The following is a 17,327-nucleotide window of genomic DNA, read 5'->3' as shown; positions in this document are numbered from 1 at the left end:
TAGCCTGTTTAAAGTGATCATATAACAAACAACTAATCAGTACTGATACTGTATGCTAATAGATATAGGAGTGATAATAACACAGTAAATGCTTTGAATTTCTTAGATATAGCTGTGCAGTATTCTTAACAGACTGGATAGCAGCAGACAATAGAAGGCTTATTACAACCAGAAGAGACATGAGACTTTTATTTTTTTAGAGACATGAGACTTGACTTGGACTCGTGACCAAAGACTTGAGACTTGATCAAGTCTCACCCCACAAAGACTTGAGACTTGACTTGGACTTGTGACCAAAGACTTGAGACTTGATCAAGTCTCACCCCACAAAGACTTGAGACTTGACTTGGACTTGTGACCAAAGACTTGAGACTTGACTTGGACTTGTGACCAAAGACTTGAGACTTGACTTGGACTTGCAAAAAAAGACTTGTGAACATCTCTGGTACCGGAGTCCAATAGAGAGGCAGCAGCTGCGAGTCAGTGGAATGGGTACTGCGAAACCTTCCCTGCCTTGAAGAAGAAGTGATCCTTCGTTGTGAACAGAGCCGTATAAGTGAAGAGTGCTTTGTGCACTCCGCACCACAGCAGTAGCCCCGCTACAGACAGAGTCCAACAGAGAGGCAGGAGCTGCGGGACAGTAGCCTAGAAGCAGGGTTGGGTTGTAACGGAATACATAACGGCGTTACGTAATCAGAATACAAAAATCCAGTAGGCTAACTGTATTCAGCTGGCGTTACATTTGAAAAACGAGTAATCTGATTACAGTTACTTTCGTAAACCTGAAGTGAATACATTTTGGAATACTTATTGGAATTATTGGTGGAAAAGTTTCCTCACAAAATGTAATATTCATTACCGGCAGAACTGTGTGCACACTGCACGGCGCTGCAGCATGTCTGTGAGCGAGAGAGAGATGCAGCGTGTCTGTGAGGCCCCGCCCCCGCACGCAGATGAGAGAGAGAGAGATCTCTTTTAAAATATATTGAAAGTTAGAAACGGAGATGGTTAGATAAAATGTGAAAGATAACGTTTATGTAGCATTTCTTTATTGTCGAAATGATGACATTTATAACGGGATCAAATCAAAGTGAGTGGCCTGCTGCTGCTGAATGCATGGGGCAAGTGACTGGAAACAGTTTTAAAAGTTATTACATCGTTTCAGAATAATAAAAATAAATAATAATGATAATTCATTCTATTTAGGGGCGCCTTTCAAAGCACCCAAGGACACCTTACAATTCATAACATATTCCAAGGAAAGGTTTTCAGACAGTAAAAATAATGCAGTCCGGGTGATGTTTTTTCTGTGGGGTGCAGATGAGAGAGCTGTCCAGAATGACACCAATATGTTGTGTTTGAGTTCTTGATAAGCCATTAAAACAGTAAAATACGTGTCTCCTGTTCACCAAAACATACCCATCTGTTATGGAAAAATAAAGTATTCCAAAAGTATTCTAAAAGTAATCTGAATACTTTTTTAAGACACGTAGCCTAACTGTATTCTGATTACTTTCAGAGCATGTATTCAGTATTCAGTAACTGACGACATTTACAAAGCAACCCTCCCAACCCTGCCTAGAAGTGATCCTTCGCTAGCGTGAAGAGTCTGCTAAGCTTTATGTGGTCCGCAGTGCCTGAGCGTGCTCCACTGCTCCCCCCCCCCCCAATACAATTCTGGGCTATATAAAAATCGCTGGCCCGCGATAGTTTCTATTGGTTACATTTCGGCCCTTGGACAAATGTAGTTGGTGATCCCTGCTTTATAGTGTAACTTTAACCCTCGACACTCTCGCTGTGTATCCAAAGGATGAGTTACATATGGTTAAAATAGGCAGTGAAGCAGTTGGTGATTACATTGATATCTGATTAAAATAGTGTACTGTAAATGATATAGATAGGCTACACTAAAATTGAATTTATGAGACATTAGTCAATATGCAATACAACTACATTGATGACTTTGTGACATTAGATTATACATGGCTCATATAAATTATGAATTCATGAAAATAAATCGCAATAAACCCAAAATAACATAATGTAAATAAATACATTCATCTTCACACTTTAGCTTTTCTTATGCCAAATTATTTAAAATCATGAAAATAAACTACAATATTCTACCCTAAAGCAATTATTACGGACAGAAAATGAATGGAATTGATCTGCACAGAACACATTATTTCTCAAACATTCCTACTACAGTTTAGCTGGAAGATCAAGATCGGCACTATCGGCATATTGCACAGGCAGACAAACACAATGGAGCTTACTGTAAATCATATCATAGTAATTTGTAACAGAAACAGGCATGAATAGGCTCATTGTCTTTTGTATGGGACTCAGTTTACAGTAGATGAACATGTCCTGCTCGGCTGCATAGTTGATATAATCAGAATAGGTTGATGAGGTATTGCACTGTAAATCTTAGCTGTTCAATGGCGCTGACATGCCCTTCAGTGTTGTCTGACACAGGTTTCAAAAACCTCAACAAATCCCCAGACATTCACGGCAAAGTAGGTCTAAGTCCTTCTAAGCTACACCTTTTGATCACGCCTCTGAGCATTATCTGATGTGCCAGTCCTATAGTTAAAGCTGCTTCTATTCATATTTCTATTAACAGTAGATTAAAAGATTATCATATTGTATTTACCAGAGGGGCATCCAAGAAGGGACTTTTGCTATTGTTTGTCTGCCCCAGAATACCCAAAGTAAAAAAAAGCGCGATGCAATGCCATAAAGGAGGACCTACTTGTTTCTGTTGATTCGTTTTGACAGATCATGTTTGAACACGCTTTGCTTACATGCAGGTAAACAGTCCAGTTGGAGAGCAAAAGAGGCATAACAAATTAGACAAATAGCAATCTTGAAAAAAATCGATCGACAATCGTTTGACAATGATTTTGCTTTTTATTTGCAAACATAAATAAATAATCTAAACTGAATGCAAACTGGCCAATTTGCAAACAATCTGGTCAAACAGTTTGTTTCTCAACTCCAACTACATTATCATGTCTCGTTACTGGAAAGTGTTTTAGCCGTTATCCAGATGCTGCTGGCTAAACCAGAATTCCAGAAGCCCCAATCGATTCTTACAATAACCAATGATTAGCAACTAGCTTATGAGGTAGTAGAAGCTCATTTGGCAGTCAACACACACATTTTTCCAGTTGGTGGGGACCAAAACGGAGGTTAAAGGAGAGTGGTTATTGGAATTACAATCAGCACGTTTCATGAAACAAAACTGTAAATCTATAATAATGTTGGTTCATTTGTTTAGCACAAAAAAACATTCCTTAAATGTATAGAAATAAACACCCAAAAATGCCCCCAATTATCAGGAACTGGGTGAAATGTTGGGGAGCAATGAGCACTATCACAATCTGTGTACGTTTTGAGGCTACACTCGACTTTAGTGAATTAACTCTGTTAAGTTTTGACACACTTCAACTCTGTTTGTAGGTCTATCGCTGGTGGCCAGACTATAATAACTCAACAAATATTGGGGGGATTTTGTACATATAAAAATGTTGCCCAGATGATGAAGCATGATTTCCCTCTTTGTCCCCTAATTTAACCTTTAATGGCACCATGAGGTTGACATTGGTTGTTTTTAATTACATTTCTCAGCAACTATTGACTGGAATGGCACAAAGCAGATGCTCAATTCACCATTGCCCTGTGGCCGCTCTGAAAGTTAGACGCAGTGTAATCTGATGAGGCAGCTGGTTAAACTCCAGATGACTGTAGCCTCAGGTCCTCCAGCTGTTTTTTTATTAGCTGTTTTGCTGGCTGTGGATTAAATACAAGTTATCTGGCTTTAGCCATTAGGCCTTGTCATCTTTAAAAACAACTTGTATGAGGAGCTCACTCAGAATACATCTGTTTTCTTTTGCTAGTTACATTTAATTCTTATAGACTATTTACAACTTAATAATTGACATGCTTTTAAAGTGTTACATAAGTGCAAACAACAATGATGACTAAGGTAATAATAATGCAATGCAAGTGCATGCTAATTCTAATGGTTTTCATTTCATTTCATTTCAAACCTTTATTTATTCAGATTGGTCCCATTGAGATCATAGATCTCTTTTTCAAGGGAGACCTGCAGCAAATAGGTTCCACATGAAACATAAAACAATAAAGGACATTATACATTATATTTACAGGATACATAGTTATAGACATTTACAAGTGCCCATTGTATCAGCAAGCATTTCATTTTGCCTAGCTTTAAAAACATGCAGAGGAATGAGATTGCTCAGTTTCAATTCTTGCTGAAGATTGTTCCAAGCAAGTGGAGCTGCGTACATAAAAGCTGTCTTACCGAAGACAGTCCTTGCTCTTGGCACATCTAACAATACTACATCATGTGACCTCAGACAATAGCTGCTTGCAACTCTCTGTGTTATCAGAGAGCAGATATAATACGGGAGTTTACCCAACAAAGCTTTATAAATAAACGTGTACCAATGACTGAGCCTCCGTACAGAGAGTGATGGTAAACCTGCCTTGGTATACAGTGTACAGTGATGTGTAAGCGCTTTACAATTTGTGACAAATCTGAGAGCGCTGTGATACGCAGCATCCAATTTGCTCAGGTAATTGGCAGGTGCATTCATATAGACCAGATCCCCATAGTCCAGCACAGGTAAAAAGGTCACAGTGACTAGCCTTTTCCTGGCCTCAAGCGAGAAACAGGACTTGTTTCTGAAAAAGAAACCTAGCCTAACCCTCAGTTTTTAAGCAGGTTATTGACATGAAGTTTAAAAGAGAGACAATCATCACGCCAGATACCAAGGTATTTGTAACAGGCAACAACTTCAGGTTTTGTTCCTTGCGTAGTTACAATATCTAAAACAGGCTCTGGTGTCTTTTTAGCTTTTGAAAAGAGCATTACCTTGGTTTTCTCAACATTTAAAAGAAGCTTTAATTCAGAGAGCTGAGTCTGAATAGTGTTAAAAACAGCCTATAATTTAACACCAGCCTCCTGAATGGAGGGACCTGCACAGTACATCACGGTATCATCCGCATAAAAATGTAAAGTAGCTTCATCCACATTTTCACCTACGCTGTTAATATATATGGAGAATAAAAGTGGTCCTAAAACAGAACCTTGTGGTACACCATTAGAAATGTTTAACCATTCAGAAGACAGTCCATCAAAATGAACACATTGGGACCTTTCAGAGAGGTAGTTCACAAACCACCCCACTGCAAGGCTGGATATGCCTATACTGGCTAGCCTCTGCTTTAAGATGCGATGATCAACGGTGTCAAACGCTTTGGAAAGGTCAATAAACAGAGCTGCACAACTCTGCTTATTATCTAAAATAGTAGTAATGTCATTCACCACTTTCATTGTGGCAGTGATGGTGCTGTGTTGCTTTCTGAATCCTGACTGATGTTTAGACAGGATATCATTTATACATAAAAACTCCTTTACTTGTTCACTCACTAGGCGTTCAAGAACCTTAGCCAGAACTGACAACTTAGAGATTGGCCTATAGTTATTTAAAATAGTTGCCTCCCCTCCTTTCAGTAAAGGCAAGACATAAGCAGACTTCATGAACAATACCAACAGTTAAAGGAGTAAAACTGAAAGGGTTTTCCAGACCACATTGTTCAGAGTCAAGGATTGGAGCGTTCACAGGAGCCACACAGCCAAACAGAGAGCCACAAGACACAAAATGCTCATTAAAGCAATTTAGCATAGTAGCCCTGTCTGATATAATGCCAGATGCTGTGGTAAGGCACGGAGGTAGCTCATTTGGGATATCACCAGTGGAAATCGATTTTATGGCTTTCCAAAATTTCCTAGGGTTATTCAGATTTTCTGTGGTAACTGACAAATAGTACTTTGATTTAGCACTTTTTATTTGAGATGTGAAGCTATTTCTTAGCTGCCTAAAACGTAGCCATTCTACCTCTGAGCCTGATTTCCTAGCCTTAGCCCAAGCATTATTTCTCTCATGAAGGAGACTGGACAGCTCAGCAGAAAACCAGGGATTGTTTCGTCCCTTCACTCTAAATGTACGCAGAGGTGCATGTCTATCTATAATTTTCATAAAACCAAGATAAAAATAAGACCATGCAGTTTCTACATCAGCACACAAATTGATTCTACCCCAATCAAAATCAAACAGATCATGTAAAAAACCCTGCTCCACAAAGTGTTTTTTGTCTCTCTTTGTGATGACACGTGGTTTAACCTTTTGGACCTTAGTGTCCCTAATTGTGGCCACAACACAGTGGTCACTCACATCATTAGCAAATACTCCCACAGATGAGTATTTATGTGGAACATTTGTTAAAATTAGATCAATTAAGGAGGATTTATTTGGGGACTTAATATTTGGGCGAGTAGGACTGTCTATAATCTGGGTAAAATTCAATGAGGTACACAGGTTTTTAAAATCCTCTGACACAGAAGTTAACCAGTCCCAATTAAAATCACCAAGCAGCACTATTTCCTTGTAGGAAAGTTGCGATAACAGTTTTGCCAAAGACGATAAAGAGTCCTTGACAGCCGAAGGGGCCCTGTAGCAGCCCACCACCATGAGCTGTTGACCCTTTGTTACCTCAATATTCACGGCTAAAAATTCTAGCTGTTTACTAACAGATTTGGAAACCATATTAGTTACACAAAACTTATTTTTCACATAAATGGCAACGCCACCACCTTTTTTAGGCCGGTCAGTACGATATACACTGTAACCATTTATGTAAATGTCAGAGGCCAAAATGGATTTATCTAGCCACGTTTCTGATAAGACAATGACATCAGCATCAGTCGAACTCGCCCAAATACGGACAAAATCTAATTTAGGTAACAGACTACGCACATTTAAATGAATTAAACCTAGCCCAGATCTAGATATAAAATCAGCAGGAGTAGCTATTTGACTAATACTGCTCGGTGGACCTGGATTTGGCTGTACATTTCCTGATAGTAACAACAATAAAAATACCAAGCACCTTTTCCTCTTAATCAACACACATACATTGTCAGCTGATCTAGAGTCACCAGTAAACTTCGCGAAAGTGAGATTAGAGTTTAAAAAACAATTCTGAAGGACCATCGTGGCAGGCATGTGAGAAAGACAAACATTTTCCGAAATGAATGTCCGCGACAGTGCAACCAGCAATTGTTTGTGCAACACCTCCGAAACTGTACAGGGGATGTCCACTGCGGGCGGCAGAACATACCCGAATCCAGTAGATTGTTCAGGACGACTAGCGATCTTCTCCTTGTCCAGCACAGCCAAGAAAAGGGACAGCAGAAACACGACACCCGCCATTCTCCCAGTCCAGCACAACAGTATCCACGCTGTTCCCGGAGCAAGGTGGAACCAGGCCTCAGCTACAGCAGCACAGCAGAGCAGAGCAGGTGGAACCAGGCCTCAGCGGGCGGCAGCACAGCATCACAGCAGCACAGCAGAGTAGAGAAGGTAATCCCCATGGTATGCCAATATGAGGACAAACACTGATTGTCCCTCCTAAGTTATTAGTGTGCTATTGTGTGTCATTTCAGGAAGCGATACTTTGGGTTTCCCAAAGAGCTTGCGAGCGATCTATGAAATGCATTTTTTAAGATTTCTTTCACAAAACATGTCTCATTTCAAAATGCATAACTGATAGTCCACATCAACTGATACCCGAAACTGAATAAGGACATGATTTCATATGTTGTGCATTAGCACTGAGTTTTGTTGGCCGGACTATTCCTGTAAGCCATCCAAACCTGTGTGTTGAGTACTTGAAATCGTGGGTGGGCTCTTTTGCCTTTTTTCCCATAATCCAACAGAGTGAGAGCACATTTTATTTTCTGTGAGTTGACTGTCACTTGAAGTGGGCTCACAGGTCGAATTAGTCATTGTTTTGATGAGTCATTCATGCTGCAGTTCTGGAACTAACTCTGCGTCAGATGCATAGTTTATTTTCCAAAAACACTACAGTAGATATAAATGTTTGAAGTAAACTATAGGTCTAACATTTTGGGGGCCTGCAATATAAAGCATCCAGTGAACACAATATTTTGTAATTTTCAGGACGAATGTGACAACGCTAACACAAAAGAAAGTCTAAGCCCATCTACTTGTTTGTTTTTTGAGCATTCAATCAATAGGCTGCTTTGAGTATGAATATGTACCCGTAACGTTCAACAAGTTAAAGGTGAAACCCTGGACACTTCTCACGCTCAATGGTGGCCATATTGGATAGGAAAGCGTAAGACACATTTGCAATTGCTTGGGTAAACACAGCACTAACTACACTGTGACGACCCCTCCACACCACGTGGGGTGCCGTCTGTTTGTGTGTGGTTTGTGGGTGTTCGCAGGTTCAGGTGCCGATGAGCTGCACCTGTGGGCGGACGCCTACCTGATGAGCTACACCTGATGAAGCGGGATAAAGGAGGAGCCCAGCTGGTTGCGTGGCTCTCACTCCTCTGGGCACTCTCTCTGCGCCAGCTTCGGGGACCTGATGCTGGTGTTTTAGTTTGTTGTGTTTAAACAAATAAACTATATTATTCTTACCTCTCGTCTCGCCTCCCTGCTTTTTGTTGCAGCCCAGGAGCCGGGTTGTAACAACACAAACAAAAGTCTATAAGCAGTTGTTTCCCCCTTTTAAGTTGCATACTATACTGATGCTGAAAAAATACATGATTGATTTTATAGGGTGGATTGAGCTGTCCGTAATAATTTGGTACTGCAGACGATCATTAATAGCTAGCTAGCTATTAAGCAAACAAACAACGATGATTATCACTTCAGCAGTGTGCAATTTGAATAAAAGCTACCCTGACATTCACAGTGTTCACAGTGCATGGTATTTGTCAGAAGATGGAGTTGGATCAGTTGCCGTGGCGATGAAGCTGCTGTGCTGACGCACCAGCTCAGTAGCTTTTATAGCTTTTCCCATAACACTTTCAGAACGTGTCTGGGGAATGACATCATTGTATAGCCACAGATCTCCATGACAACAGGGATAAATATATTCCCTGACACAGCAAAACTGGTGACAGCTCCAGAAAAAGCTAGTAAGTCATGTGGTTGGTCATCAAGGATGAACTTTGATGCATGAAACCTTTAACATCAATTACAAGTCAGTCAAACACTTATTCAGCAGGATGTTGCAAACTTGTTTGATTGATCATTTACTTTTCACATGGAATACATACCTTATAACCAATACTGTCTGTATTTCTTTCTTTCAGGTATATATATACCTGTACTTGTTCTCATACATTGCAGAACATTGTTATATAATCATATGTCTCTACTGGTGTAAACAATATGTTCTGAAGTGGTGCCCTGAGAAAGGAAGACCACTTAGGATTAAAGTTGCTTTGGCAGTAAGTAGCGTTACGGGCCGGCTCTGGGGCTATAACATAAACTGGAGAGTCGAGACGAGGTGTGAACAATTAACAATGATTTATTGATGTTAACAATAAATGAACAAAAGCCAGCAGCAGGTTCCCCGAGGCTGGCACGGAGAGAGTGCCCAGAGGAATGAGAGGCCCCTCCCGAAACACGATGGGCTGTCTATAGGAGCTGCCCAGGTGCAGCTCGTCAGTCCATGACCACCCACAGCACTGGAACCTGCAAACAAGAGAGAGAGGAACAACTAGTGGTGTGGAGGGGTCGTCACAGTAGCAACAGTGCTTTATAAACAAAAATCTCCATTAAGTTCTTGAGAAATCAAAGCGGGGTTTGTTATAGATGTCTGGGTTGCTAACTAACAGGTTCTCGTTTGTGTTTTTGTTAATTTCCTTAAATAAATAAGATCTATTGGTCTGACTCAGACTTCAGTAAAACTGGGTTGGCTTATAATTCATTTAGATGTATTGTTTTACTAAGGTTACTTAAGGGTTAAGTTAAACAAAAGGTTTTTCATGCACAGCAGAGTATACTAAAAGCTGTTAAGACAAGGATCTGAAGGCATGTGTCTATTTCTGTTGCTGCTCACCAGACACTATTTACATTCTTTGGACTTCTCTAAACAGATTAGATATTAAAGGGGACATATTCTGCTCATTTTCAGGTTCATATCAGTATGCAGTGTCTCTACTGGGACATGTCTCCATGCTTTAATGTTCAAAAAGCTCTTTATCTTTCTCATACTGCCTGTGCTGCAGCACCTCTTTTCACCCTCTGTCTGAAACCAGAGCCCAGTCTGCTCTGATTGGTTGTTCAACCGCATAGTGATGCCTCTTAGCCTAGCATGTGCAATGTAATGGAGCGCCAATAGAAACGTGTGTGTTACATAGTGATGACCCGATGTCACGGAAGTAAATAAAGGGAGGGAACACGGAGATGTTAACCTTTGCAGACCATTTACTGTACATGCACCACAAATCAGTCCTGAAGAGTAAACATTTTCTATCTATGTTTATGTATTTTCCGTGTTTGATAATGCTAAAATATATTTTAGCTTATAGGCAAGATGTTACATTTGGGATTTAAATACATCTGTTCCTCACATTAGGACAGTGCTTCCCAAGACAGGGATTTTGTGGTTTGGAGATTACGACGATTAACAATAGTAAAGAAAACTAAGTAAATATACGTTAATTTCTTTGTATTTTTTTTTTTTTTTTCTCAAGCTTTCCTGTTTTATATTGACATTTGTACTATAAGAAAGAAATGCAGTGGACGTGACATTTTATGATCGTTTGTTCCAGATACAGTATATGGAATAATAATAACCAAAGGGTTCTGCTTCCTGTTTAGCTTTGACTTTGGGGACGGAAAGCAGACCTGTCCCAGATGAGCTAAAAGTATTAGATTGCTCATAGTTTGGCAGAAGATCAAACATTTATTAAGTTTGACATTTCTTTTTACATATGATATTCAACGTTGACGTCTGGTTTCACACGGTCAACCAACACTATGTGAAAGTTCTGTGTTTGTTTGACCCGTCCGTCCACCCCAATCCGTTACCCGTAAGTGGACTTTGTTGCTCTTCAAACTACATCACCCAACTTCCTCCTTCACTCCATTCATATTTACTAAAGCCACAAGAAGCAGTCCAATGTGACGAACTGAGAGAGGGGTATGTTGAGTTTGACACGTAGAGACACCGTACAAGCTGCAGAATGGGAGGCGTTGACAGAAATGTCAGAATGTTTTGCTTTCTAATGTTTTTCCCCCTCCGATTATCACTTGACTACACACGGTATGAGTTACATTTGGGTGGAGAACCATAACTTGCTTTACGACAACAAGCAGAGAGGGTATTCACACTTCCAGGCAGCGGTTTCTCACAATTGCAGGAAGAGTCTTTAGTGCTAATGGCCCTCTCATCGAGGAGCGACCTGAGCAGACATTTCCTCGTGTGATAGCAGAGCTGCACTCTGCAGTTTGTCTTGTTAGCAGACGTCCTGAACAGGCGGCTCCATAAACAAACCACTTGTTCCCCTTTTCTCTGCTTAACTCTGTGTAAATTGTTGAACATTATGTCTCGCTGGATGACGGACTTGCCTGAGAAAACAGTGTTGTCTTCATGAAGCAAGAGAAACAAATTGCTGAACTGCCCTATAGTACTATTGGATTTGGGATTCACACACACTTTCAGGCACTGAGTCAACATCTCTCCATCAATAATTTTCTGAAAAAAACATCCAATCACTAAATGTATTTAAAATACTGAATATGACATTTAAAATAAATATGGGATGCGTTGCATTGGTCCAATTGAAATCCATTGTAAAGCTAGTAGAGTGATCATATACCTTACAGGTCAATACTATGGCAACAAGACCTAAGATGCATAATGCTGGCCTGTTGCCTATTTTAGTTTTTATGTATACAATATTTGATATAGGAAAACAAGCCGTGTGTGTTAGACTCTCTGGTGTGGAAAGGTCAAGATCATTCATGTCTGCATACAGTGGAATACAAATAATCAGGAACATTCTAGCAGTATGTGGGTATATCAGTGTATCGGTACACATAACTGCAACCTGAAGAAGCTACAGAGTATCATTCTTAGAAAAGACTCTGAAGGTTCAACACGGCTATCATTTGCTCTATTGCTATAAACATGCAGTGCAGCTGATGGGAATACTAGCAATTAACAGGTATTTGGTAAAACAAATGAATTATTAAACGTTTTGACTGGACAATGGGCTAGATGAAAGGTCAGGAAGTCAACAAAGTGATAGCAATTCTTCCTGATGATAAGGTAAATGTCTGTCGCAACTATACATCATGTACTTGTTGATTCATCTGACTGTGAAGGAAAAAGCACTCAAAATAAAGCAAATTGGAGAAAAGCGAGAAGTATGGGGAGAGCATCAAAGATACTATCTTCAGAAGTTGTCCATGGATGATAAGAACTGGATACAGCGTCGGAGGCGGGGTCTCGTTCTTTCCTATGAGAGCTGCTCATTGGCGCATGAGGACAACATGGCTTGACATTTTCGAAGAGCAAAACTTCAGAGATTACCCATCATGCCTGGCTGTCAGAGCAGAAGTACCCGTATGTGCGCTCATACAGCATGCGCAGTTGAGTTTCCCCATAAGCCCCGTCCCCGAGCTCCCGCTATCGGCTCCGTAGAATAAATGGAGAGAGATGGATTCGGCTTTTAGTGCATTTTACAACTTTAAGGACCGAATGATTCTAATGAGGCATATAAAAGTGTTCGTGCTGGGTAGTTTATTTAGTTAAAACAAATTATCTGCTGATTTACAGCATCTCTTTCCCAATTGTTGTCAATGGGAAAAGGCTTCCTGGGCCGGGTGACGTCACTGACTGATACGGAAATTGTAGTACCGCCGTTTGGCCAATATGAATATTTTCCTCAGGAGAACTTCCTGGGGGCTTGAATTAGCCTCATCGGGTTCAGCTAGACAGCAGCCATTAACCTGACTACCCTGCTGACTTTGGGATTTGTAGTCCTTGTTGCATCCAACTGAAGGGATGCACCTTCCTTCTAATGTACTCACGATATCACACCATTCAGTTTTAGAGCAGATCTAAAAGACGCTTCTGATACATGTATTCTTTTTTACTTATGGAAACATCTTTGGCCGGAGTCTGCACTCTACACATGCCCTTCTCATGGTTGCCTGCTACAGGTGCAAACCAAGCGGCAAACTCTGGGGAAGAGCAGAGACGCCAATACGGAAGTGCCACCAACTGCAGTACATATATTGGCCGATAGGCGATGACTGCAGAAAGGAGACATTTCCATAGACCCCAAAAGCCAAACTTTACAGCAGAAAAAAACAAGTGTCTACCCATGGATGCAATAAATATTATTATGAATATAGTTAGATTCCACCTTCATGATTATGAATCTGTGAGTGAATTGTTTTCTAACGCAACCCTTTTATTTATATTAGGTCTTAATGTGTTTGCATATTTTGGGGCGTGGTCACATTGAGTGACGGCTCTGTCAAGTGACTGCTGCTGCTAGCTTCTTGTCTCTCTGCTACCTGCTCCGTGAAGCTAGCTACAGGGACTCTGCCTGCTCAGCTCATCCAGGGAACACAACTTGAAGCCGGCCGTGGTTGTTTGTTCTTCATGCTTATATATCGGAGTAGTGTGACTCGCTCTGCGGTTGAAACAGACGGTGCATGCGGTTTTGCGATAAGTGAAATTTGAGTACTTTATTTATATGTTAATGATTTTAATCAGCTACGTAATGAATGTTAAGGCTTGGGTTAGCGTGTAAGCGAGTGGTAGCTACATCGGTGCTAACGATGCTAATAGTAGCCTCCAAGTTAAAATCATAGACTGTATATATAAAGGTTAAAACGAAATAGACAAGTGTTAATACTGTTGAACAAACGGCTTCTGTTTGAGGTTATAAAATAAGGTCATCCTTGTAACGTAGAGAGATATTTTATTATGTAGGTAGGAACTGTATGTATCGCTAAGGTTAATTTAAATTGGCTATGCTCAAGTATGTAGACAAGTTAACGTCGAAGTAGTGTATGTGAAATCAACCTCACAATAAGATGTGTATATTACAATTAGTAATGTCATATTTCAAGATGATTACTTAGATATTACAATATGGTTGGTTGAGCTGGAGTTCATTATTGAGCTTACACGTTAACGTCACAGTCATCTGAAGAACGAACCCAAACCTTGTTGTTTTTATTAATTGCATTACCAAATGGGTATCAAATAAACAGTAAGCATTGGTAACACAACTTCCAAAGTTACAGTAAAATAAAAAGGACCCTGACTCGGACAATACACAATCCAACATGTTCAACAGAAGATAATCAGTTATATTGTTTGTACACATGGTACTTTACATATATATCTGTTTGTTTTAGGTGTCCAGGTGATGCAGACAGGCTGGACCAGAGAGTGAGAGACAGAACTGGACTCCTCACAGCAGTGAACCTCAGCACAGGTACAAAGACTCTTTTTTTCATACTGTAAAAAGAATCAAGAAAGATATTGGTTTAAATGAATGAAGTATTGACTTGAATACACTGATATACGTTCCATTAAACAATACTAAATACTAGATCACCTACACATCAGTTAAGTTGAGGGGTTTTTCCATGCAAAAAGTTACATTTAGATATTTAGCAATATGACTTTGTCAGCTTTCTAATTTAATGTATTGAAGGCAAAGCTATGTAACACATAGTGAGAACTGCTACTATTTATCTCTCAATATTGTCTGTAAAAACGTGGTAAAAGTTATTCTTTCAGTGAGACAACAGAGCAAGCTTCTATAGTTGCACTACGTTTTGATAACAGTTCAATATTATTTTGATAATAAAATATATGTAAATGTTGATGAACTTCATACTGTTCATTCATAATCTGATTGTCTTTGTAGCTCACTGTTGAAATAAAAAAAAACATTACAATTAGAAGATAATTATACCTACAGCCCCTAAACACACAAACACACCGCTTTCATAAATAACACACTTGTTCTATATGTTTTATGTTTCCTGTAATTTTTGTTAGGAAAGGACATGCCTGAAAGCAGAGGTGGGAGTAACCCCCTAAACGCACCAGGAGCGTCTGTGCCGTGCTGTGCCGCGCTGTGCCGCGCTGTGCCGCGCTGTGCCACGCTGCGACATCCTCCTGCGACCTGACACACCAGGCGCGTTTCAAAACGTTGCGGAAGCGGAGCGTCGTGTGTGCAGCCTCGCAGTTGTTGTTGATTTTGGAATATTTCCTGGACATTTGTACTTCTACAAGTAGTAGGCTACGTAGTTAAATGGTTTATGTTTGTATCTGTTTAAATCGGGTTTATTGTTGTTATTTCCTATTTTGTTGTGTTGTAGACTACAGACACAGTTAATAATAATTGTAATATTCCAGTTATAAACGACATGAATCAAAAAATATGCATTCATCATCATAATTATTGTATATATAATTGACAGTGCCTGTAAACTGGAGGAGAACGCTGGTATGTATTCTCCTACTTGAAAGACGGTGGTGGGGGGGAGGAGAAGGAGCCGGTTTTGGGTGCACCCCCTCAACCAGCAAAGCAGACAACAAGGTGATTTTCATCACTTCCTGCCTGCGCCGCGCTGCGTCAAAAATAGGATTCATCCATATTTTAGAAATTCCTTGCGGCGAGGAGCTTCTGGGACGCTTTGAACCGTGGCGCAGTGCGGTGCGTCTGGTGAAATAGCACCCATTGACTAGAGTGGCCGCGATCTTTGCGAACGGCGCGGCCGTAACGCAGCGCAGACGCTCCTGGTGCGTTTAGGGCAGGGGTGTCAAACTCAATTTCATTGCGGGCCACATTCGCATTTTGGTTGCACTCAAAGGGCCGGTTGTAACTTTAAGACTATATAAAAAATACATATATAAATATTTAACATATATAAAATAATGTATTATATATATTACATTATTGGCTCTGCATTGGATCATTATCGGATAGGGTAATACCTTCATAATTAACTACGTCTGAAAGCAGAAGTCTAGGGCAAATATTTGTAAGTCTCTTCAGTGAGAATGTCACAAAATGATTTAAAAAGAAAAGCCAAATTCTGAGAAAAAAGTCAAATTTGAGATGCATTGTGGGACATGGAGTTTATGGACAACGTGCCTCCGTAAAGTAGCATGTAACCGTATAATAAACACATCATATTTTTTGCAAGCTCTTGTGGGGCCACATAAAATGAAGTCGCGGGCCGGATTTGGCCCCCGGGCCTTGAGTTTGACATCCCTGGTTTAGGGGGTAAGTTCTACATGTGCAAGTCATGAGCAAGTCTCAAGTCATGATCTACAAGTATCAAGCAAGTCCCAAGTCACTGTGATGAGAGTCAAGCAAGTCAAGTCATACGAAATTCTGATGAATAAGCCCAGTTTCTGCATTTAAATCAGTTAAAAGACAGTGGTTATGAAAATGGATTCAACCCACACTATGATCTTCATTACATACACAGTTATTCATTTGAAATCAAATTTAGACTGATGACAATCATATTAGATTCATATTAACCCTAGAACTGCAGACAATATAGCTAGGACTCAATTAAACAAGTCCGTTCAAAAAGGCAGAATTCCAGGTAAGAAAATCATATATGGCATTTGTCATCACACATATTTAATTTAAATTTCTGTTATCACTAGAACCGCCAACAGCGTCAGCACCTACATATATATCATTTTCAAATCATTTAATTTGTTCCTCTTCATAATTTCCTTATAAACTAAGTAGGATGATTTAAAACTCACTTAATTGGGTTCATTTTGAAATTGCTTCAGTTTATATATCATAACAGATCAAAAAGTTCAGATTAATTAATAATGGAGAATGATGCACTTCTACAAACAAAAACAACATAATTAAAACATTTAAACAAACTACTAAAAGTAGATGAACTACATTATTCAAAAGTTTACAGTAACTTCTGATAATAACACAGGGGAAATAAACGAGGCATCTCTTTTCCTCTCTCCCTCTCCTGACAGCCCGTCAGTATCAGGGTTAGTCAAAATGAATCCCTTGGTGGTTCTAGTGTTCATTTACCGTTTTGTCTTCTCTTTGCTTAATCGATTTGAAACCAAGTCTAACGTAGCTTAAACTTAACGTTAGCTTTCTAGCTAACACAACACATGCACGCACCTTTCTCTGTGGGTTTTTTTGTAGTGACGAATGAAGTTGGATGTTGTGGTGGTCGTGTCACTGATCTTTATGCTGCAGACCCTGCATACCGCTGTTCTCTTCTTATTAGCGTCATCGACAACATAATCCTTGAATCCAAACCTGACTATTTTTGGAGTAACGCTAGCTGCTGCCCTGTTAACTGAGACTCCTGCCTTCTAGTGGGTTGCCAGGTTTGCGCGCATGGTGCTATAGTCACCCAATCACATTT

This window comes from Pseudochaenichthys georgianus, chromosome 21, assembly GCF_902827115.2.
Source record: "Pseudochaenichthys georgianus chromosome 21, fPseGeo1.2, whole genome shotgun sequence".
Taxonomy (NCBI): domain Eukaryota; kingdom Metazoa; phylum Chordata; class Actinopteri; order Perciformes; family Channichthyidae; genus Pseudochaenichthys; species Pseudochaenichthys georgianus.
Note: the sequence above shows the minus strand (reverse complement) of the source record.